Raw genomic sequence first — 26,097 nt, 5'->3', positions numbered from 1 at the left:
CGTTAATCAAAGAACTATGAAATAAGGTTTGATCAGAAGAACCATGCCATACGGATATGCATACACTGGATTGATTATTTGTACCAAATGTATTGTCCTATTATTCATCATGACTAAAAAACACCTAACTAAAAAGTTGTTAGCAGTCATTGAACCATGACAATTAGGTGAAGGACAACAAACACATATCAGAATGAAGCTTTAGACCATAAATTCTGTATACTGTATTTTAAATATGAACTATTCATAAGTCAGACGGTCACCTGGCATAATTATCATAATTTATAAACAAGACTGCCCAAGAATGATGGTGGTCAAGTTTGTTGTAATTGGCACAGTTGGCCCAGAGAAATTTGATCAATTAAGTCTACGACAGTCAGCAATGATGAACGCCAAGTGATTGCATTAGATCACATCAGCTGGATATCTAAAAAGGACCTTGACACAACAATAGGCTTTAAAAAATAATAGTGTCAGTTTTTGGAGATTGAAAATGACACTCGTGTGAAAGTTTAATAACAATAATAGAAGCTTAGATACTACAGGGGACAAAAAGAAGATATATGACAGAGTTGTCAAGTCACAACTGGAGATTTGAAAATTTTCAGCTGGAGTTTGGGATTCAGGAGGTCTACCAAACAATGTCTAAAATTTTGATTCATTTCAGCAGATATTTTTGATTTGACATCTATACCAATCTAAAACGTTACCAATGATATTTCCTAGAAACAATTAGTTTCAATACAGGGAAATGTATGATAATGTCACTTTTATGGCCCCTTGAATGTAAATGTGCAACTCAACAAATCCATCAAATAATATTCTTAAAGAGACACAAGTCAATATCAGTCAAGTGATATTTAATTTATTGTGTGATGGTCTAACAGATATAAAGGTATATTTATTTTTGTTCAATGGGAGTATAATAATCTTAAATTGTCATGTCAGATCTGATGGCAAGCTTCAACATTGTGCTAATTTATTTTTGATACAAAGTAATAAAATAACAAAATAAAGGTTTTTTTTTTAATGTGTGGAATCTTCATAGAATATCAATCTACATTCTCAGTAACATTCAATCATTCTTCCAATCTACACTGTTAAGGGATATCCTCCTTACTGGTCTTGTGTCTGACTAAAATTCAGCGTTTCTTTAATCAACAAGGTTAAGAGATATCCTCCTAACTGGCACAATTTCTTATGTAAATCTGAAAATGACATAGACATAGATAGAAAACTTTGTTTTATTTTGTATTGTATAAAACATAGTAACATAAGCTTTGCTGAGCATTTTACAGAAAATAAACAAGAGTGCACATGCTGAAATGTCTCGCCTTCTTTACTAACCATTGATATTATGTTGATAGTCCTAAATGAAAGCTTTACTACAGCTATTACATAAACTTAACATGATCAAAGAAAATGAAGTCACGGTCATATTAACCAAACGAGAAATACATGTACACCTTACAATCATTCAATACACTAAATATAGTTGACCTATTGCTTATAGTTTCTAAGAAACAGACTTAAGAAAACTAAACATTGACCAATGAATCGTGAAAATGAGGTCAAGGTCAGATGAACCATACCAGGCAGACATGAACAGCTTACAATCCTTCCATACAACAAATATAGCTGACCTATTGCTTATAGTTTAAGAAAAACAGACTGAAACACATAAACTTGACACTGAGCAATGAACCGTGAAAATGAGGTCAAGGTCAAATAAAACCTGCGAGACTGACATGTACATCATAGAATATTTCCATACACCAAATATAGTTTACTTATTGCATATAGTATAACAAAAAAGACCAAAACTCAAAAACTTAACTTTGACCACTGAACCATGAAAATGAGGTCAAAGTCAGATGACACCTGCCAGTTGGACATGTACACCTTACAATCATTCCATACACCAAATATAGTAGACCTATTGCATAAAGTATAAGAAAAACGGACCAAAACACAAAAACTTAACTATAACCACTGAACCATGAAAATGAGGTCAAGGTCAGATGACACCTGCCAGTTGGACATGTACAACTTACAATCATTCCATACACCAAATATACTAGACCTATTGCTTATAGTATCTGAGATATGGACTTGACCACCAAAACTTCACCTTGTTCACTGATCCATGAAATGAGGTTGAGGTCAAGTGAAAACTGTCTGACGGGCATGAGGACCTTGATAGATAGGCACATACCAAATATAGTTATCCTATTACTCATAATAAGAGAGAAATTAACATTACAAAAAATCACAACTTTTTTTTCAAGTAGTCACTGAACCATGAAAATGAGGTCAAGGACAATGGACATGTGACAGACGGAAACTTCGTAACATAAGGCATCTATAAACAAAGTATGAAGCATCCAGGTCTTTCACCTTCTAAAATATAAAGCTTTTAAGAAGTCAAATCACTATCCCTATGTCGAGCTTTCTGCGACAAAAGTCGCAGGCTCGACAAAAAGTAAACAATCAAATAAAACAAAGCATCATTTACATTTCAAAATATACAGTTAAACAAATTCATTCAACTCTAAAGTACTGGAATAAAAGACAACAAAAACACAAGTTCAAATAAAGCAATACTTAATTATTTATCAAATAAACTGTTGACACAGAGATACCGTATAGCGGGTTATTTTCGCTTATTTTGGCGGATGAAAGAAAATCGCGAAAATAAATTCCACGAAAATTAATGCATACTTTTGTTACTTTCTAATAGCTAAAGCGTCTGTCGGTAGGTCAATAACGGTATAGGTTATTTTTAACAACATAAACAAAAAGGGCATTGAACATACATGTATTTTATAAAATGACTGTCACGTGTGTATATCCTTATCAATTAGTGTCAAATAGATTATGAGTAGGGTACTCTATCAGGTAATTACCCTTATTAATTAGTGTCAACTTGCATAAGAGTTGTAAGTCAGTCTTGATAATTTTATAACCTAATTAGTGAGTACATCAAAGTTCCGGTCAAGATCAATAAATAAGACGTCATTAAGGTAAACAAATCAATAAACTTGCTTCTTAATTTTTCAATATTTTATATGCAACAATTTCAGTATCCGCCAAAATATTTTATTGGGATTTAAGAATCCACCAAAATAAAAACCGCCAAATTTTTCGTATACTTTGTTGCCCCTAAATCGCGAAATTTTACACCCGCAAAAATAACCCGCTATACGGTATGTCTCGCATATCAGCATAAAATTCAAAAAAGATAATCTGATGGACAGCAACATTGCTAAATAATTCAAAGTTTCTGGAACATGAACTAGTGGGCAAGGCCTTGAAATGTACAAACAGTAATGCAACTTTATAGAAAATATCATTGATCTACCACAAGTAGTTCCTATCAAACTTACTTAAAAGCAGAAAACTTAACATTGAAGATTGCTTATTCGTTGTTGCCGCAAAAGCAATGCCTTTGTCTCACCTTTCATGACAACATGAGCAGTGTAAGAAAACACAAGCCTTAAACTGGCATCAATAAGAGTCGACAAAACATAACTGTGATAAGAATGTTAATCACTTGGCAGAATACATGATTCCCAAAACTAACATAAAATTATTGTACAAACACTAATGATTTTCATTATGTCTTTGCATGTCCAATAACATATTTCTTGTAAATTTCATTTTTTAAAAGAGATTTGTGGTTATTTCAACAGATATATTTAATCCCAGATTTGTCAATGGACCATTAAATAACAAATAATTTCTCTATGATAAAATTTTTGTAAACCAACTTATTTTCATGGATACTTTTATTCATTAAATCCCTTTCAAGTTGATTTTGCAGCAATTTATTATTGCAATTCTACAAATTTGTTGATGTATTCATTTCAGAGCATCCAAGTTAGACAAAAATTTGTGGATTTGTTATTCATGATATTAGCAATCGTATTATCTTATAACAGAATATACATCTTAGGCATAACTAAATTAAATTACTAAACCAATCTTACATGGCCTTGGATGAGCCTATATCCTACAGTGCCTTTAATATAAATCTGATGTTAAGTCAGTACATCATGAAAAGAGGATAAAAACCACTTTCATATATGTTAAAAGCACATCTACATAAAAGTTTGAGAGGATTCCATGTTACAGTAGCACAATACAAAAGCAATTAAATTTTATCAAAATTTCATTTTCGGCTGTTTTTGTTACTTCTTAATATTCAAAAACCACAGAAGAAAAAATTATTTACATATCTTGCAGTGTTAATGAGTTTTGATGATAAATAGTTTTATAAACAAATGCACGTGTCTGACTGATACAAGATAAGAACATGTGGGCAGTACTATGTGGTTAATCAACAGAATCATTTGAAAGCTTTACAACCACTGACCAGCAATAGAAAATAACAGTTATGAAAAAGAGGTGGATTAGGGATTTATGGAAAAATGAAAGATAATGAATTCCAAATAAAAATACATTTCTGTATTGGAGATGTCAGGAGAAAAAACAAAACAACTACCGGTATTTGGAGCTAAGGAGGGAATCAAAATATAAATGTACAGATAGTAAACAAATATAATTGTACAACAATAAATGTTGCTGATGTTTATACTAGAATTTCTTGAGGAGAATGTTTAAATATGAATTCTTTTTAAAAGAAAATACAAATTAAATACTTCATTTTCAAACTGCAAAAAATGAAAAAAAATACTTTGTGTAAAACACCATATTGTCATTGTATTAAGGATCCTCTAGACCGACCAACTGATCATTTTGTGTACACATGCATAACTTACTTTTTGTAACAATGCAAAAAACAAAATATATCATTTTATGTACTAAAACAATAAAATCCATATTGAAAAAAGTAAATGCAATGTGTAATTAAACTTCTGAGATCATTAATAGTAAAGGTTTATCATGGTGGGTGGAGTTTTGACCATATCAGTAGCAACTGACTTACAGCAAGGTCAATAATGATATAACATCTCCCGCCAGATCTGATTGTTGATGCATAGGGTGTGCATTTTCTTTATATATTTAGAATTGCTGAATTAGAATGCTTTCTTACTGGTCAAAACCTAATTGATTTATGATTAAAGGTCAATCCTGAAGTATTCCCATGATACATGTGTGAATTATATTGAAGTTAAAGGGGTACAAGTAGGAAAATCCTTATTTATTCAATTGTGACACATTCATTTTTGTCATGAAAATGTAGTTTTAAATGAAATTAGCTTCTAGATGGGTGCCTCTATATGCTTGATTTTCACACGTTGTTCCTTGACCAGTTATCTTCAAAAGGGTGTCTCAGATTTCCAAAAACATCAATAGAACAAATTTTATACCCAATTTAATTTAGTGATCTCTTATGAATTGAGGTTGCAAACTTCATTGAAGGTTTATGAGAGAATGAAATACAATAGGAAGAATCTGAGACACCCTTTTGGAGGTCAAACTGTGTTGCACAAGAATCTATAAAATATTTTGGGATGGTATGAATAACAAAGAAGCTAATTTCATTCAAGTGTGGACATCACAATATAGCAACTAATTACATAATAATTAATTATGTAATAATCATGTCATAATGAAATAATCACCATTTGAAAGATTAATCTTTCTTCTTTCTTTTGGTACCTCATTTATAAAATTTAAAGCTGGATGAAAGAAATTATATCAGTTTAAAGTTATCTGGTTGGGGGTGAAAAAATCTTTGTATTGTGCTACCTTAAATAGAACTTCTAATACTAACGTCGGTGAAGCATGAAAGTTAAGTCACAGTGACAATCTTTTGTCTGTACACTTAAGTATAGATGATATAACTTGCAATATGATTTATGACTGTAATTAATGGACTAAAGTTTTATTAAAATTGCTAGCTAATGTGGAAAAGGGTAATTTAAACAACTATTTACTGTAACCTTATATGAGGCTTAATTTGGTGTTTCCTACATGAAGTTATAGGTGAGTGCAGCACCATGTTCCAATTTCTATGACTACCTGCCCTATTGTAGACGTTTTTTGTACCATGCCCTTCTCCTTAGTAGCTTAAAAGCCTTCACAACAAATCATCACATTACATCCTGGCCAGCCATAGTGAGTATTAGCTGGAGTTATTAAATAAATTGAGGTGGGAGCACTATCAAGATTCCATGAGTTTTGTCTAGAAATAAACATTTCATTACCAAAATAAATAAATAGTTATCTAATAATAAATCTTTAACTTTTTAACATTAAAAATTCAAATATCAAACGATAATGATATATTATGTTAAATCCCTATCCATAGCAGTGTTTTCATGATGAAGAGCCCAGGTGTACATCCAATCCATATCATATTTATTTTTAATTTCAGTTTTGTGGTAGATGATCTAACAGCAGATAAAGTATATGTAGTTACTATGAATATATCAGTTTGTCTAGAATCAGGAGGGGCCTATGAAGTGTTCATATCTCTATTAAGGCTGCCCTAAAAGTGTTGTCATCCTCTAAGCAAAAAATTATTCTGCCCTTTTTGAAAACTGCAGATAACACTAATTACTCCTCCTGATTGATGATCAGCCTTTATTTTTCAACATAAAGGTTTACATTATAATTTTCAGAACCACTGGACGTAAAGAAACCACAAATCAATCAATCAATATTTTTCAGAACCAATATTTAAATCCTCAATTTCAAAATTAAAATGATGAAAAAAAGAGTTACTAGTTTTCAATTGTGATGTATTGTGATGTAATCTTTTATGGGCATGAGGATCAGTTACCATCAATTATGTTAGGGTCATGACAATTCTAACACATATGGATGAAGTACACTAAGTTTGATGTTAGTTAACCAAACAGCTAATTTTGATTCAAAATAATAATAATATCTTTGACATTGATTTTTAAACTCAGCATGATTTATTTTTTATCCTGAAAATCAATTTCATCCTTTCTTCAAACTGATTATGTTTAACAAATCTTCACTAGTTGGCTCAAGAGGTTTTGCTAGAATTGCATTACTTAGATGTTACCTAGACACTTGTCTTTAGTTTGTTTTTTAATCAATCTAGTCATATTATCTGCTTGATAATGATGTAAAACAACTCTAATGAAGTTGCTAAAGTGGTTTAGTTTGTTTTTCTTTGGAAACTTATTATTAACCTTGGGGGATTATTTCTTCTGTTTCCAGCTGACAAATTGTTTAAACATACTTTATCTATACTATTACTATATTCCTTTGGAAACTTCTTCAGAGGGGGAATAAGTGGAAGTCCATAGCTCATAAAATAGTATCTGGGAACAAGATGATCACTTATACCTAGCTTTACTTTACTTTTATTTGTTAGGTACCAATTAACCTGTATTTTGAATTAAATGAAAATGTATAACATCCACTTCATTTGAACTTTGGTTGATAGTTGTCTCATTGACAATCATACCACATCTCCTTATTTTTATATAAATCATTAACTTCATTTTCTATAACAAAGAAATAAAAATCAAACAATCAATGATATTTCCACAAAGACAAATTCTATAATCTTTTTTTCAACATTCAACACAAAAATTTGAGATTTATCTCCCTTATATAAGAAAGAAATCCACCTTTCTACACTATACATTATCATGCTGTCATTATTCAAAGAATGTTAATGAACTTTTCCAGAATTTGTACTTAAATTTAATTTTATAACTGACATGCATATGTTCCTCCAAGTATTATTTATCCAGTTTATGTAAACTATATTTATTTACTATTTTTTCTGTTTTTAAATCTTTCTGTTGTAATGTTACAAGCAATTTCTATGCATAAAATGAGTTATCACATGAAAATTTGCATGAATTTTACTCAAGTTGCTCTTCTTCCTATAAGAGTGGCTTAAGTTTAAAGGTTCAATTGTATTTAACAGTGAGCTTTGTGTATTAGTATTTTGAATATTCATATCGAAACTATTAAGCATCTGCTTAAACCTTAACTGTACACTTTTTTTAAAAGGTATATTTAACATATTTATGCAATTTTTATTTACCTGTTGATTGATGCCAGAGACTATTTTCTATCATCAACACTTTTCTTTACAATGTTTATTATTTTCTGTCTTGCTCATTTGTTTCTATAAAAAAAGATAAATGATAATTGTATACATACTGCATACTAACAATCTTTGTATCAATTCATGTTTTTTAATTATTTAAGAAGAAACTAGTTTAAAACACTCTTTTCTATGTAAATTGAAATATATTTGAATATTTGATTATGCTTAATACAGTGATTTCATTGTTTCCAAAATTATTGGGGTAAAAAGTAACCTCCCCTCCTTAATTACAATTATATGTCATTTCTACAATCAAACATTTTACCACAAATTAGGATACAAATATATTGCTGATTGGACGATTCTTCCTTGCTCAATGTCCAGCAGCAATTATTCCAAGCAGGACAAGAAACTTCTAACAATTCTACAATAGGAAGATTCTGCAAGGTGGGAGGAAAGAGATGAAGGTCATGATTTAGGACTTTCACTATAAAAAACAATGGTATGTTGGATAGGGGCAAATGTATTTCCTTGAAACAGGCCACCTATAGGCCAACCAGAGCTTTGATGTCAAGATTCTTCAACTTGGTGAGAGTGTGAGACTCTCTTTTCATGAGGCATCATGATTGACCTCTCCAAAATGACCAGACATTTACCACATTTAATGATATTCTGACTATAGTTTCTTCCAACTCTAATGAAGTTTACTAAAGAGGTTTAGTCTGTATTGCATTGAAAACTTACAATTGACTGTAGCTCATTATTTCTTCTGTTTCCAGCTGATTGTTTTAATTTACTTGACCAGTACCATAACTATATTCCTCAGAGACTTCTTCAGAGGGGTATATATAGAAGTCTAAAGCTTATTATTTCTGTCTACAAAAGAGAGTGTAAGAACAAGATGATCAACTTTACCTTAATTAACTTTACTTTTATTGTTATATACAAAATTACCTATTCTTTGAGGTAAATGAAAATGTATAAATTCACTGTCAAAAACAAAGCAATAAAAATCTTTCAATCAAATGATATTTCCATAAATACAAGTTTTGTTTCTTACATATTCATTTTATGTTTAGAATAGTAAAAATAATGTGTCCTGAATATTGTAACAGTTTTAAGAATCTTTAAGCTATTGTCCAACATTCAACACAAAAATATGAGATTTATCTCCCTTATATAGGAAAGAAATCCACCTTTTATACACTATACATAATAATGTCATAATTTAAAGAATGTTTATGAACTAACCGACTATACAGTATGGGTTTTTCTCATTGTTGAAGGCAGTATGGTTGCCTATAATCGCTTACATCCACTTCATTTGAACTTTGGTAGATAGTTGTCTCATTGGCAATCATACCACATCTCCTTATTCATTAAATATCTGACATGCCAAGAATTATTTATAAAGTTTATGTTAATTTTTTTGTTTACTCTTCTGTTTTCCAAATTTTCATTGTACATGTAATGTAATAAACATTCTCTAATCATAATAAAAACACAAACATTAGTTGCTCCTTTTCCTGCAAAATAACATTAGATTGAATGTTAAGGTTTTTACAATGAGCATTTTGTATTAATATTTTACATATGAGCTACGTCTGATAGAAATCGACCTTATGCAAGTGCACATATACATGTATATGTATAACACTTTGATTGATTTTGGAACATTCAAATATGAAATAAAAGATGAATTTATGTCTGTTTTCAAACAGTTACAGACTTTCCGTAGAGATTTTTTCAACCCAAAATAGGTTAACAGATGTATTGATATTCATTTGCATAAGGTCGATTTCTATCTGACGCTATATCTATATCAAAACTGTTAAGCATCTGCTTTAATATTAATTATATAACTTTTTAAACAAGAGTGCACACACTGAAATGATTTGCCTGCTTCACTGACCATTGATATTATGTTGAAAGTCTAAAGATAAAGGTTTTACTTTAAGTATCACATAAACTTAACATTTTTAAAGATCTATGACAATGAGGTCAAGGTCAGATAAATCTTGTCAGACAGACATAATACACCTTACAATTTTTTTATACACCAAATATAGTTGACCTATTGCTTATGGTAATTGAATTAACAGACCAAAACACAAAATCTTAACACTGACCAATTAACCATGAAAATGAGGTCAAGGTCAAATGAAACCTGCCAGACAGTCATGTACACCTTACAATTATTCCATATACCAAATATAGCTGACCTATTGCTACAAGTGTTTGAAAAACAGACCAAAACACAAAAACTTAACATTGACCAATGAACCATAAAAATGAGGTCAAGGTCAGATGGTACCTACCAGACAGACATGTACACCTTACAATCATTCCATTCAAAAAATATAGCTGACCTACTGCTTATAGTATTTGAGAAACGGACCTCATCATGTAATTTTAACTTTGATCACTGATCCATGAAACAAGATCGAGGTCAGGTGAACCATATCTGACGGACATGTAGACGTACCAAGGAACCCATATATCAAATATAGTTATCCTTTTACTCATAATAAGTGAGAAATTTATAATAAGCAGTCGCTGAACCATGAAAATGAGGTCAAGGACAATGGACATATGGCAGATGGAAACTTTGTAAGATAAGGTATCTGCATACAAGATATGAAGCATCCAGGTCTTCTATCTTCTGAAATATAAAGCTTTATACAAATAGTTAACATTGACGCCGTTGCCACTTTTGGATAGTAATACCTATGTCTCGTATACAGAGACTTTCGTCGCAGGTGAGACAAAAAGGTACATTTAAGACTTTATCTAAGTTAATCTACCTGTTTTGTGATACTAGAGATAATTATATTATCATCATATTTATTATAGTCTGTCATGCTCTTCTTTTTCTGTAAAAAATATATGATAATAGTATACATACTGCATAGTTAAAGTCTTTGTATTGATTTATGATTATTGAATGATCTCAATAAAGTTACACAATGAAGCAACAAGTTCTATTAATCTTGAAATATATGTTATACTATATTACTCACAACATCATTCATTTAGCAATGAATATTTCACAATAATAAAACTAGAGAATTTCATCAATATAAAGTGATATCTTTGAATACCGGTATTTATTTGAATATGCTTTAAACAGCAATTTCACAATGCAAAAAAATGATCTCCTCCAACTTACAATTTCAGTTCTTTTCTAAACTAATAAAGAACCTTAGTGAGCAAGTTCACATCTGAACCCCTCCATATAAAGTGGAAAGGTTTATATTGATCCAAGGGCATAGTTTTTTTTCTGTTTATATTAAGATATGATTCTTTTTGGTTATGATTTCAATGAAGTCGTGCAGCTTTTTCAAGTACACTGAAATGCATTAAAGCTTCTACCATAAATCATTTATAGATTAATTGCATCAGTTTCAGCAATGGCGTAAATTGAAAATGCATCATTAAAATCTAAACCATTTTTTCTCAAAAAAAATGTACATTTGGGAACCATGTATACTGTATGTATGTCTTTTTCTTAGATTTAAGATTACATTAGAACTCAAGATAACATGAGAAATCTGTCTTAGTTTTTTTCCAATTGTGACATCACCAAATTCATCTTTCCATCATGCCATGAGCAATATGAGGGGTGTCACATGTGGAGCAAGATCTGCTTATCCTTCTGGAGCATGTGAGATCACAATAGGTTTTTGTCATGATGTTGTTGCTTTTTTTCAACTTATGATTTATAATCGTTCCTTTGGTATCTTCTGCCTCTTTTTTCTAAATGGAGAGAACATATATAGCAAACCCAAATTAAATTATTTAAATGTACATATATAGATTTTTTTATCATTGCAAAAAATTGCAAAGGGACAGGTTTTGCAAAAAAAAAAAAAAAAAAAAATGCATCCTAAATTTTGATAGCATTATTTATATGCAACATTTCCTAAAATCAAAATAATTAATCATGCATTTTTGTCCACTGTTCAACAATCACAATAATATATGCACACACAAATTAAAGAATTTACAGGACCAGAAGACAACGATGTAAACACCAAATATAATTGGTTTATTGAATAAAGTATTTGAGAAATGGAGCTATACAAGAAAACTAAACATTTACAAATTAAACGAGAAAGTGAGTTCAAGTTCAGACAAAAGTGTTCCAGATGGACATATTTACCTAACAATCATTTCTTACACCAAATATATTTGACCTATTGCTTATAATATCTGAGAAACACACCTTACCACAAAAAAATTAACATTGACTTGTGAACCAACAAGGTTAAGGTCAAATAAAACCTGCCAGATGAACATGTACCTTACAATCATTCCATACACCATATTTAGTTGACTTATTGACAATAGTGTCTGAGAAACTGACTAGACTATGAAAACTTAACTTAATCCCTGATCAAAGAAATGAGGTGAAGGTCAAGTGGACCCTGTCCGATGGACATGTATAAGTTGCTTCCATCCACATCATTTGGTCTCTGATAGATAGTTGCTTCATTGGCAATCATACCACACCTTTTTATTTTTAACTTGTAATGATTCTATATACCAAATATAGGTATCCTATTACTCAAAATATTGAGAATTCATGTGATAAACAAGAGTGCACACACTGAAATTTCTCACCTGCTTTACTGACCATTGATTTTATGTTGAAAGTCTTAAAGGTAAAGGTTTCACTAAAAGTATCTAATAAACTTAACATTTTGAAAGATCCATGACAATGAGGTCAAGGTCAGATAAGTCCTGTCAGACAGACATGTACACCTTACAACTTTTCCTTACACCAAACATAGTTGCCCTATAGCTTATGGTAATTGAAAAACAGACCAAAACACAAAACTTAACATTGACCAATGAACCATGAAAATGAGGTCAGGGTCAGATTATACTTGCAAGATAGACATGTACACCTTACAATCATTCCATACATCAAATACAGCTGACCTACTGCTTAAAGTATTTGAAAAACAGACCAAAACAAAAAAACATAACATTGAGGTCAAGGTCAGATAAATCCTGTCAGACAGACATATACGCCTTACAATTTTTTTTATACACCAAATATAGTTGCCCTATAGCTTATGGTAATTGAAAAACAGACCAATACACAAAATCTTAACATTGACCATTGAACCATGAAAATGAGGTCAAGGTCAGATTATACCAGCTAGACAGACATGTTTACCTTACGATCATTCCATACACCACATATTGTTGACCTACTGCTTATAGTATCTGAGAAACACACCTAATCACTGACCCATGAAACGAGGTCGAGGTAAGGTGAACCCTGTCTGACTGACATGTTGACGTTGCAAGGAATCCCTATACCAAATATAGTTATCCTATTACTCGTAATAAGTGAGAAATTCACATGACAAAAATATAATAATATTTTTTTGTGCAGTCGCTGAACCATGAAAATGAGGTCAAGGCCAATGGACATATGACAGACGGAAACTTTGTAAGATAAGGTATCTGCTCACAAGGTATGAAGCATCCAGGTTTTCTACCTTCTGAAATATAAAGCTTAATACAAATAGTTTACATAGCCGCCCCTGCAGCCAACAGATAGTAATACCTATTTCTCGCACACAGGCGAGACAAAAACTATACAGTTTTAAGCAGCTGAACAATAAAAATTGGGTCAAGGATAACAGACATATGTCAGGCGGAAAATTCAGAAAATGAGTCATCTGTATACAAGACAAAAGATATCCAGGTCATCCACCTTCTGAAAGCTTTATACATATAGTTTACTCCATCACTGCTGCCACCAATTCTGGATTAGCATCCATACGTTTCACATTCATCAACTATTATCCAACAAAGAACAAGAAGATAAAACCCACAAAGTACCAATATAAGGGTACTTACAGTTACTAAAAGAATGTTTAAGGTCAATTCAACTAATAAACAAACCATGTTCTTCCAGATAAACAAATCAATCATTACACCTCCAACAGTATAAACCACATATGTCATAGCAGTTTAAGAAGGCATGGCCTTTGGAACGTCCCGATATATGTATCAACAGGATGTAGGACAGTGTTCAAAATAAATCAATCTGCAGAATTTTCTGAGTATTTCACAATGTTAATCACTCTTGATTATTCACTGGACTTTTTTCTCGCAATAAAGTCAAACCTGCCTTAATAGTCACTTCGCTTCAGCAGTCACCTGCCTCTAAGGGCCACTTTCAGACCCTCCCAAACGTTTTCTCTATATAATTTAACTCCTTTCAGCAGTCACCTAATTTTTGCACAACATCGTAATTTCAACTTTTAACCATGGCCATTGTCATGTTTTTAACAACCAAAATATAATCATGACGAAAAATATATGTGTTCAGTATTGAGGTCAAAATGAGAGTTGGAACCCTTTTGTAACCAAGATCGTGCAAAAGGAGGTGAATTTGTGAATTTCTCGTGTTCCACTCCTTTCAGTTTCAACTGAAAACTGTATCATCAACTTATTTATCCACGAAAATTAACTATTTCGAATGTTTTCTTCAGATTTAGAGAGCTGGAATATGCCAGTTTTTATTTGACTGCTAGCACGAACGATAACACTACCAGTTGAAAATATTAAAACAATTTGACCTCATCCCGGCCACATGCAATGTGGGAATCAGATTTTATTTTTTGGAAACTGAATTTAAAAGGTCACCTCTCTTGAGCGGTCACTTTTGATACTTCCATTGAGTGACCGCTTAATGCAGGTTTGACACTATAGTAAATAGTTACTAAAAAAATAAAGTTCAGAACAGAATAAAATTATTTATCAATATAAAAAAAAAAGAACTAAAATATTTGTTTACTAAACCTTTGTTGAAGAAAACTTTATATTGACAAAAGTTAATAATAAATCTTGTTACATCTTATGGTTTCTTCTTTCTTTACTGAAATAATAATAAAACTTATAAAAGGTTATACATAGTATGTACTACTATATCATGTCCTATTCACTATTTCATTTGTATAATATATGATCTATTTTTACACAGTATAGTAGTCTTTCCTCAGCTAGGATAAACAGCTAGACAAATAAATCATACAATTATAATTACATTACATGTATGTTTTTATAAACATCCTCACTTTCGATTGGCTGAAAGCAATCGCAGGGCATTCTAATATCAAATTGTATTTCTCCGTAAAATTTAACATTCATGATAGCACGTGCTTCTCACAATAGCAGTGGCGTAGCTAGACAAATGTTGAAGGTGAAGCCCAAATCAGCAGGGGGTCTGGGGGCCACTAAAGTCCCCCCTGGTAGGGGGCCAGGGGGCAAAACCCCCTGAAGCTCCTGGATTTTAGGGTTTTAGACCCACAAATATTAACTGAAAATATTGAATGTTAAGGTGTAGTCAAAAGCATTTTTGTTTGATACAAGTCAGATAATTTTGTGAAAAAATATATGTTGTTCCTTAAAGAAACTGTAAAAGCCAGGAGATTCCAGAGGGATAAAAAAGTTATATTTACTAAGACCAGTGTCTCGCCTACTTTAAGAATCTAATAAATGTTTTAAGAATATTAACTGCAGACTGTATGTAATGTTAACTGGAAGAAAAACTAAGCCCATATATAGGTAATATACGGAAAAACAGGAAATACATTTTTTTTAAATTTCCTTCTAGATACTAGCTTTTGATCATAATCAAGTTTCTGTCCAAGTTTGGTAGAAATCCAGGATAGTTTAGGAAAATTGTTGAAATTTTAAAAACTTTAACCACAGAGTGAATGTAATGTTAACTGGCAGAAAAACTAAGTCCATTTATAAGTAAAATATGAAAAAAAGGATTTTTTTTACAAAATTTACTTCTGTCCAAGTTTGGTGAAATCCAGGGTAGTTTAAGAAAGTTATTAAAAAATTTTTAAAAACTTTAACCACAGAGTGAATGTAATGTTAACTGGCAGAAAAACTAAGTCCATTTATAAGTAAAATACGAAATACAAAAAATAAGGATTTTGTTTTTACAAAATTTACTTCTGGATACTATCTATGATCATAAACAAGCTTCTGTCCAAGTTTGCTAGAAATCCAGGGTTGTTTAAGAAAGTTATTAAAATTTCAAAAACTTTTAACCACACAGTAAATATTTGTGGACGCCGCCGCTGCCGCTGACAGAATGTAAAGATCGCTATGTCTTGCTTTTGTGACAAAAGTCACAGGCTCGACAAAAACCACACCATTAAAAATTGTTTGTAGGTGAGATGTAAACAATATATTCAGGTTAATATAGTGGGTACCCAGGTTAGGGCAGGATGGCGCCTTCAAATTAGTTTAGCCCCGCCACATTCGGTATGTGCCTGTCCCAAGTCAGGAGCATGTTATTCGGTGTAATGGTTGTGGTTTGTTGCTGTATCATATTTGTGTTTCTTTCATTATTTGGTACATAAATCATTCCGTTATTTTTCGCGTTTGAATTGTTTGTGTGGACATGAATTATTAAAAGAGTGAGAGTCAATCTCTCTCACCAACAAAAAAGCAAGCCTACTGTCAATTACTTTATCAATGTACGTCTCCTTGTACGTGTGAAGGATACATCTATAGCCCCGAAAGTCGTTCGGTTGTCATCGTATAATGCAGATATGTTTTAACCTGGCACATGACACTGAAACTGCGTTGATTCAGCCGTGGAATTGGTCACAGGCATTGTCAATTCTGCGTTGCATTGTAAATAGCAGAACACCCTGCAGACACAATATTCGTCTGCTATAAAAAGAGGGGAAATAAAGCGTTGGTGATGGGAACGAACGCCGGGAGTCTGAGAAGTGATATCGACTCGTTGACTTCTACAACTTTTTGTTTATTTAACCTCACAGTGCCCATTTATTTTCCCCTCCACTTACTCTCACTGGGAGTCTCCTCCCTCTCTCTCATACCTCTAGCTCGTTTTTATTTTTATTTTTTTTTATTATGATTTTTTGTTTATGACAAAACGATGTTGAAGCCTTGGCTTCCGAGCTTCCGCCTAGCTATGCCACTGAATAGCATCACAACAATGCATATACCGGTAACTTGTAATTTCATGGTTGTATAGCATAAAAATGTAATTATAAGAATTGAATGCTTCTTATTGTAATTTTATTATGTTATAAAAATGTTGATGAAGTATGAAAGCACTTAACTTAATATCAAGACCTTGTTTAGGTCAAAATGTGTATTTTTGTTTATTGTAATAAAACAGAGCTGCCTACAAAAAAAGAATACTTTATTAGGTTTTCAGCATCTTAATATCATAAAATATCAACTGTTTGTTAAAAGGTGGGGAAAAAGTGCAGGGAATAAGATAAAAAGAAGCTTTCTACTAAATGGCTGATATTCAAGAAATAATGTAAACAATACATGATAACTGATTTGAAGTGCTTATCAAGATCTATAGTTTATTGTTTCCCTATTCTTTAAACTGACTGCAGGTTAATAAAATAATTTTGGATCAAAAAGTTTGACATTGCTAATATCCTGAAGTCAAGATTAATATTACTTTACAAAACATTTCTGTGAAACAAGTTTTACTATAGAGTCAAACAAAACCATATTAATATAACGAATGATAAAGAGATGGTGCTTTAATTTTATTATGCTTTCTTTTTTATGTATACTTAGTCCCAAAATGATGGAAAAATATTTCATATAGAAGCCTTTAACTATTTTGTAAAAAAACAAAGATTTATCTCCCCTATATAAAGAGAAAATAACAAAATCTAAATTAACTGTCTCACAGGATTTTGTTTTTCTTTATGTACAAATAAATCACTTTAAATTAAAAAAAGAAATGTCATTTGTCTTTTTCTGAGCTTTTTTTATGAATTTCATGATATCATTCAGTCTAAACACTCTACTTCATATCACACGTCAGATATTGCAGAGTATTGATATGATAAAATGTGTGAATGAAAATAGTTTATATTACTAATTACGAATTTTATCTTGAATTATTCCTTTCATGAAGATCTTTTTTTCACTAATCACCTTTATCATTACGGTATGACGTGTAATTAATTTTGTATTTGTTTGAGATGATAGACAATGCTACATTTACAAAATTCTCTCTAGTATAGACTGTACCTTTGAAACCATCACTTAAGAATCTACAAGATTGTGGGTAATTTCACTGTTTTGGACAAAAGAAAAATAATCTCACTTCGTTGGCACTGTTTTGGACAGTGGTAACATTTTGGTCATGTTTTGTTGTTCGCCTTTCAAAATGTCAACCAGTAAACCATTATGCATTAGATTCTGAAAAGATAAATTATGTAAAAAATAATTAAGCATAGAAAGTGGCATAAATCTTTAGTAAACAAAATACCATCCACTTTGTATAATATTCAACAACAAACTAGAGGCTCTAAAGAGCCTGTATCACATACCTTGGTCTATATACATATTCAACAAAGGACACTCTCCAACATTGCAGACGAGAATAGAATTCATGACAAAAATCTCTGTTTTGTTGATCTTGTATTGCTGATCATTTAGTCTATTTAGTTTCTCTCTATCTTCTTTAGTTTTTGCTCAAAACACAAAAAGGGTAAAAAAAAATTCTCATTTAAGGAGAATCACTCCTATATATATAAAGAGTGACAGTCTTCTCACTATATCGGCAAAATTTGACTTTTTAGTAGATCTTGTCTTGCTGATCATTTTTGCTTATTTAAGTTTCTATCTATCTATTATAATTTTAATATATAAGACAAAAAGCAAAAAAAATGGTAAAATCATCATTAAAGGGCAATAACTCTAATAAGGAGTCGTTGGACAAATTCCACCATTTGTTTTAATTGTAGATCTTGTCTTGCTGATCATTTTTGTTGATTAAAGTTTCTATCTATCTATTATAATTTATAAGATATAAGGAAAAAAGCAAAAAATTGGTACTAATCATCATCATCAAAGGGCAATAACTCTAATAAGGAGTCAACTGACGATTGCAACCATTAGACTTATTAGTAGAACTTGTCTTGCTGATCATTTTTGCAATTGAATGTTTCTCTCTATCTATTTTCAAGATAATAGGCAAAAATGAAAAAAAATGGGTAAAATTTGTCATTTAAGGGCAATAACTCCTATAAGTCGTCTGACAGTTTTGACATATATGGACAGTTGGTAGAGCTCAAAATCAGAACATTTTTGGCCTAGTCAGATTTTCTCTATTTATAACGGTTTTCAAAATGATAGACAAAACTTGCATTTTACCCCTATGTTCTATTTTTAGCCATGTCGGTCATTTTGGTTGACAGGTGGGGTCATCGGACACATTTTGAAAACTAGATACCCAATGATAATTGTGGCCAAGTTTGGTTAAATTTGGCCCAGTAGTTTCAGAGGAGAAGATTTTTGTAAAAGTTAACAGACAACGACAGACGCCGGATGCCAAGTGATGAGAAAAGCTCACTGAGCTAAAAAGCATTGAAATATAATATGAACCTAAAAGTAAGAAAACTTCGCGTTCAACAAAATTTGATGACAAATCTTGTTACAGCTTATCATGCCAATGAAGGTTGAGCGCTCACAAACATGTTTCACCCCTCCGCATTCTATATCTGTCTGTCCTAAGTCAGGACGAGGTAATTCAGTGGCTGTGGTTGCTTGCTGTCTGTCATATTTGTTTTTGAATCAATATTATATTATAAATCAAGCTGTTGGTGTCTCATTAGAATATGTCACATTACTATAAAGTATAAGCCGTACAATGACCTATAGTTGCTGACATCTACATCATTTGGTTTCTGGTGCATAGTTGTCTCAATATTGATAATCATAACACATCTCCTTATTTTCATTTTTTATAGTGCAGATATTTTGCCATCAATCAATACTCGTCATGCAAATCTGAAATATTCAGTTATTTTCATCAATATTTTATGAAAAGAACTTACATGGCAACCATCGTGTTGTAATCTGAACATAAAAATCAATTTCTAATACTGTCTCATCAAAAGCTTTTGCAGTACAACCTGAAAAATATCTATAGATTTAAGTCATATTTACAATAGACATAAGCATGATAAGTGGGCTGTTAGTTTTCTTTTTTTTTTAACTGTTTTACATTTGTGATTTTTGGGGGCTATTATAGCATGCAGTATGGGTTTGCACTTTGTTGAAGCCATACAATGACCTATGGTTGCTTACTTCTACATCATTTAGTTTCTGGTGGATAAATATATAGTTGTCTCAATATTGATAATCATAACACATCTCCTTATTTCATGGTACATGTATATTTCTTCTTTATCTCAAGAAAAGAAAAAAAAAAAACCAAAAAAAAACCAATTATAAAATGTCATTTATCTCATGCATGCATATAGGTGTAATACCACCATTGATTTTCCCCTATTAGTCTTTGTTAAATTTGCACTTTTCAAAAAATTGTGCAGAATTTATCTTTGTTTCAAATAAACAAATACTTGGCATGAGTAAAGTTTTATCCTGTCCAGTACTATAGAAAAAATTTCACATAACATTTCATTGCATATAAGAAAATAACCATCACTGGAAGTTAACCAATCAAATTTTCCCCCTTTTTTAACCTGTGTACAAGCTTTAGTAACCATGTAACCTCAAGTTTCCAAAATATTCTATAGAAACCCCAAATAAAGAAATAATGGTGCTTTGAAATACCCAAGATATATGTTTATGACTCAGAAATGTTTTACTGCAATGAAATGTAGGATCAATTACCTACAACTGTCAAATTCAAGGGAATAATTTTTTCGACCTATTTTCGTATGCAACTGGATGTGACGTTTTCGTATGCAACCGGATGTGACGTACTATGATTTGGTGGTATTACACCTATTTACAGATAGAATGCCTTATAAAATAATAAAAAATAGTATGGTTTGCAAGAAGACAACTATTTATCAAAAGTAAGACAAGGGAAAATTATATCATGGACCTTTTAATTAACATTAGTTTTCTTGTTAGAATTGTTTTACATTTGTCATTTCGGGGCCTTTTATAGCTCAATATGCGGTTTGGGTTTTACTCATTGTTGAAAGCCATATGATGACCTATAGTCGTTAGTTTCTGTGTCATTTGGTCTCTTGTGGAGAGTCGTCTCATTGGCTATCATACCTTCTTATTTTCATATATATCTTTTACTTATGATGTCAGTTTTTTTTCTTTTTTTGCTCAACAAAAACTGTGTAGTGATATCAATGATCAAGATTCTATAGAAATAGGGAAACATGATCATTCTACAATAACCCAGCATTCTATAATAAGAAACATGATAAATGTTAAACCCATCATTCTATACTAAGACATGATTTACCCACCATTCTATAATAAGAAACATGATAAACCCATTATTCTATAATAAAGAAAAGTATCTAGAAAGTTCATGATCTTTTGTCAGACAAGGGTCTTTGGGATATTGTTTTAGAAAAAAGTTTTTGGCTGCCATTCATTGTTAAGTTGCTTCCATATCAGTGACATATACCCCATATGAGGTGCTATTTTTACTGACATATACCCCATATGAGGGACCATATCTACTTTTATTTGTACAATTTAAAGGTGTTTGAATATCTGAGAGTTCCAAACAACAGAATAGGAAACACAGTTATATACATTGTTCTTGTTCTTCAAAAATTTTCCTAAAAATTGAGGAGATAGTTATAGTTTAACAATCTTATTGTATTGATTTTATCTAGTTATTATTTCCTGTCATTCATTCATAATCTTCCTGCTATTCATTCATAAACTCATCCAGTCATCTTCTATTTTCTTTAAAAATATACTTACATAAACATAATGTAACAGATCAGTATCTTTGGTTATAAACAACAAGGAAGGAGGACATTTTTTAAAGTACAGATATTTTGCCATCAATCAATCCTTGTCATGCAAATCTGAAATATTCAGTTATTTCAATCAATATGTAAAGAAAAGAACTCACATGGCAACTATCCTGTAGTAATCTGAACCTAAAAATCAATTTTTGTCTCATCAGAAGCTGTTGTAGTTTAATCTGAAAAAATATTTTATAGATTTTAATCATATTTACAATAGACTTAAGTATGCAATGAAAACAGTTTAAGAATGTTAAACAAGAATGTGTCCATAGTACACGGATGTCCCACTCGCACTATCATCTTCTATGTTCAGTGGACCGTGAAATTGGGGCCAAAACTCTAATTTGGCTTTAAAATTAGAAAGATCATATCATAGGAAATATGTGTATTAAGTTTTAAGTTGATTGGACTTCAACTTCATCAAAAACTACCTAGACCAAAAACTTTAACCTGAAGTGGGACAGACGGATGGACAAACAAACGGACACACAGACCGAAAAAAATAATGCCCCTCTTCTATCATAGGTGGGGCATAAAAAAACAACAGAAGACCACACATATTTCAGCAAAACCACAGTAACTAGATAGCAATGTAGCTCCATTTCATCAAAACACTTGTGCCTTAAATCAGAACATTAGGTTGTCCTTTTTTGAGTAAATTTTTTGCTCTGTAGCCATATGGGTATGTGAAGTTGTTTAAAACTTCATTTGTTGTATTATGATGGATAAGTGTCTCGTGTTTTACAAGTTTCTTTTAAAGTCAGTATAAAACAAAAATGAAAGATCAGAAATTCTTCATTACTGCATGAGTTTTGGAGTTGATTGAGGTTTGAACACCTCTGATAAGACTTGAGACTGTGTTGTTAAATAGAGTATCTCCCTTTTATTATAAAATTGGTATCTTTTGATGACATTAAAGTTGCCAGACTTCCTTAATTTATGAATTGTACAGTTTCATTGTGCATTTTGATCATACAGTGATTCTACACCAATCAGTGATAATGTATATATGACTGATTGACAAAACATTTAGTTTTCAAAAATCCTTGTTCAAAAGTCAGTATGTATTGTTTCTCTTGAAAATGGGTTTTCATTGCACAAGTTTTAGTTTTTAGCAGCCTCCATACACCCTATTCCAGTCTTCAAATTTTTGATAACACTTCATCTATTGCTAACTACTCAACTGAACCTCTCCAGTAAACATAAGAAAGTATCTTTGAAATTCATGAAACTTTATTCTGAAAAATAATAAACAAGAAAGGGAGCTTAAGTATCAAATTGTTCAAATGTAGCATTACATCACAACAATTTCATTTCATTACTATGGTTGCCATAGCTAAGCAGATTGTCAGAAGTTTTCTAAACATTTCTACAGTGCAACTTGTACTGGTTTGTTATATCACTTAGCATAACTTTAATTCAAAATTATAACCTTGTTACTTAATGTGATTGATTGATTGTTGGCTGATTAATTTCCAGTGGCAAATATGTCATGCATATTCAGTATAAGAACTAATTAACAATAAATACAATAAGTAGGTCCTGTAATAGGGAATATGAAATGTCTTTAAATTACTGTTCTGTATTGTTTAGATCTCAGGATTTGTTCAAACATTTTCTTTGCAGTATTTAAAAAGGCAGTCAGACATTTCCTTAAGAAGTAATTAAGATTTGTTTAGTCACTTTCCATAATGTAATCACAGTGAAAATGTCTTGATACTGACTGATAGACTGAACATCCCTTAATAATTTTATCATAAGTCCAGAATTTACAGGTCGGTCAAAAAGTATGTTCATGTGACAGATAACTCTGACACTTTCCTTTAAAAAGTGTCTTTACCAAGTCAGAGATGGATTGGTCAATCACCAATTGTTTCAATGAAGAATGCTTAAAAAGATTTTTTTTAAATATCTTATCTTAATTTGTTATTCCTAGTCCTTCAATGAATTTTTTTCAAATACAAACTACCATACATATATTTCATGGAATATACTTCTTTATTATTAAATATAAAGTATGAAAAAGACATGTATTTCAGATAACAATTTATAATAGTTTGTAAAAGTAAATGGGTCAATAACCATGATAACTGAAACTAAAATATAAGAATTCTAGTACTTTCTGGATTTTAATTTATGACCTAAGCAAATATCTCCCTTGGAAAAACAATTTTGTGTCATAAAATATTTTATATTTAGATAATGCTATGGTATAGATATACAAAATACATGAACTCATATAAGTATCTCTTTAATTTACCTGTCAATCTGACAAAACTTTGCACAGTACAAAGTTTATTCAAATTATCTATATTCATGACAGGACAGGTTTCTTATGTCTTTTCATGTTAATGACCTACTATGAATAAACTATTTCAAAACAGGTCATACAAAATACATTTACTGAGAAAAACACAAACAAGGTTTTCAGAAAATTAATGATTCTTACAAGGATAGCTTGTATGTCTTGTTTAAACAGATTCTATCAACAAAAATCTTTATTCAATATCATTAAGACAGGTATTGTAATATGTGCTAACACTATGGCTCCGTACATGTATTTTTTTTTAGTTTAAAAAATGTATACAGTTTTTACATTGGATATACAAGGTGCATCATATAAGTTCGGTAAATTAAAAAAAAACAGTTTTTCTCATACCTACTTGAACTTGGATTCAATTCAAGCTTCCATTGTATACAAACAAAAACTTTGACTGAACAGATGAGCATTTTCTTATTTATTCCTACTTTTCTGCCAACCTCCAAACTTTTTTAGTGATCTCAGTAACATATTCGCCATGACTAAATCTAAATAGAATGTTCAATAAGAATCAACCCTAACTAATCACACAAATGAGATTTTCTCTTCAAAGAATTTTACTGACAAGTCTGCTTTTAAAATTAAACAATTAGGTTTTTACTCCATTTCAAATATAAATAAGAAGATGTGGTATGAGTGCCAATGAGACAACTCTCCATCCAAGTCACAATGTATAAAAAGTTTAAAATTATAGGTCAAAGTACGGCCTTCAAGACAGAGCCTTGGTTCACAATGAACAGCAAGCTATAAAGGGCCCTAAAATGACTAGTGTAAAACAATTCAAACAGGAAAACCAATGGTCTAATCTATATAAAAAAGCGAGAAACGAGAAACACCTATGAGCCACACCAACAAACGACAACCACCGGACAACAGGCTCCTGACTTAGGACAGGTGCATAAAAATGCAGTGGGTTTAAACGTTTAAACAGGTGCCAATCTTCACCCTAACCTGAGACAGTAGTGTAACATTACAACATAAAAAGACACACTATAAAATATTAAAGCACAGATTCGATTAAAGCTTGTACATGTTATGTGACACCAATGCTCAGTATTAATGTACATTTAGAATTATATTAAAACTTTCTTATTACAATTTCTTATTAGTTCTTTCGCATTTCTTAACATTTCTTTTGCAATGTTCATTTCAAATATTACCTTTATGATGATGGCTCCTGCAATGGCTGCACAATTCTTGGTTTGTTCTCTGAATAATTCCTCTTTTCCAAACTTGATTGGTCCCAACCAGGTTACTATAATACTGATAACACCAAATGTTACTAACAGTTATATTTCTGTAAATGATCTTAGAAATATACAGGAAAAATGCATCAATTGTATTCAGATATTAAAATTTGAATTATACAAGATAAATTGAAACACTGTTAATTTTATTTTAGATTACTACTGAACATACTTAAATTCTCATTGTCACAAAATCTCAATATGCATCGAGGCTTTGTACATGTAAATAAATCTGTATGTGTTTTGTAACTGTACAAGAAAAGAATAATATTTCAACTCTATGAACTAGCTTTGTTCATATTTATGTTTTTGAAGAAACCAATCTTTTAAGTAGGATCTTGATCTTCTTAATTATTCTACTACATTATGATATAAAAAGCTAAAAATATCCTTGGCTCTGTGGTCTAATGTATAGCTGTTTTCAACAATTCATAAAGATAGAAAAAAGTTATTTTCACTGATTCTGATGTCATTAATATTTTTTAGTCAGAGAAATTGTTATCATTGTGTGAGATAGAGATTATTTAACATATATGTACTTAAACCATAAATTTCAAGTCACAGCTTGTGTATTGGGAGAAATGTAATCCCTTTTTTTTGTATTTTCTAAAAAGTATAAGATTTCACTTGTTCTTTTACATATATAGCAATATATCAAGTACTTCAGATAATATATTCTTTCACAGAAATATGAGATAATAATGAATGCTGTAGAAT

At 31.1% G+C, this 26,097-nt stretch overlaps 1 long non-coding RNA gene across 3 annotated transcripts; it reads right to left on the bottom strand.

The window, feature by feature from the left end:
- Window positions 1-962: 962 nt before the first annotated feature.
- LOC127739413 (uncharacterized) lies at window positions 963-23,738 on the bottom strand. Of its 3 annotated transcripts, none has more exons than XR_008000427.1 (9): window positions 21,918-23,738; window positions 19,894-19,971; window positions 18,159-18,253; window positions 14,834-14,909; window positions 10,813-10,881; window positions 8,753-8,884; window positions 8,003-8,086; window positions 5,910-6,151; window positions 963-1,208 (listed from the first exon to the last, which is right to left on the bottom strand). It is a non-coding gene; the product is annotated as an uncharacterized LOC127739413 (long non-coding RNA). The 3 variants fall into 3 exon arrangements; XR_008000429.1 differs by having other exon boundaries at window positions 5,989-6,151; window positions 21,918-23,737; XR_008000428.1 differs by lacking the exon at window positions 5,910-6,151 and having other exon boundaries at window positions 21,918-23,734.
- Between the last annotated feature and the right edge of the window lie 2,359 nt (window positions 23,739-26,097).

Source organism: Mytilus californianus, unplaced genomic scaffold, assembly GCF_021869535.1.
Source record: "Mytilus californianus isolate M0D057914Y unplaced genomic scaffold, xbMytCali1.0.p SCAF_4, whole genome shotgun sequence".
NCBI lineage: Eukaryota > Metazoa > Mollusca > Bivalvia > Mytilida > Mytilidae > Mytilus > Mytilus californianus.
This window is presented reverse-complemented; position numbering and strand designations above follow the sequence as displayed.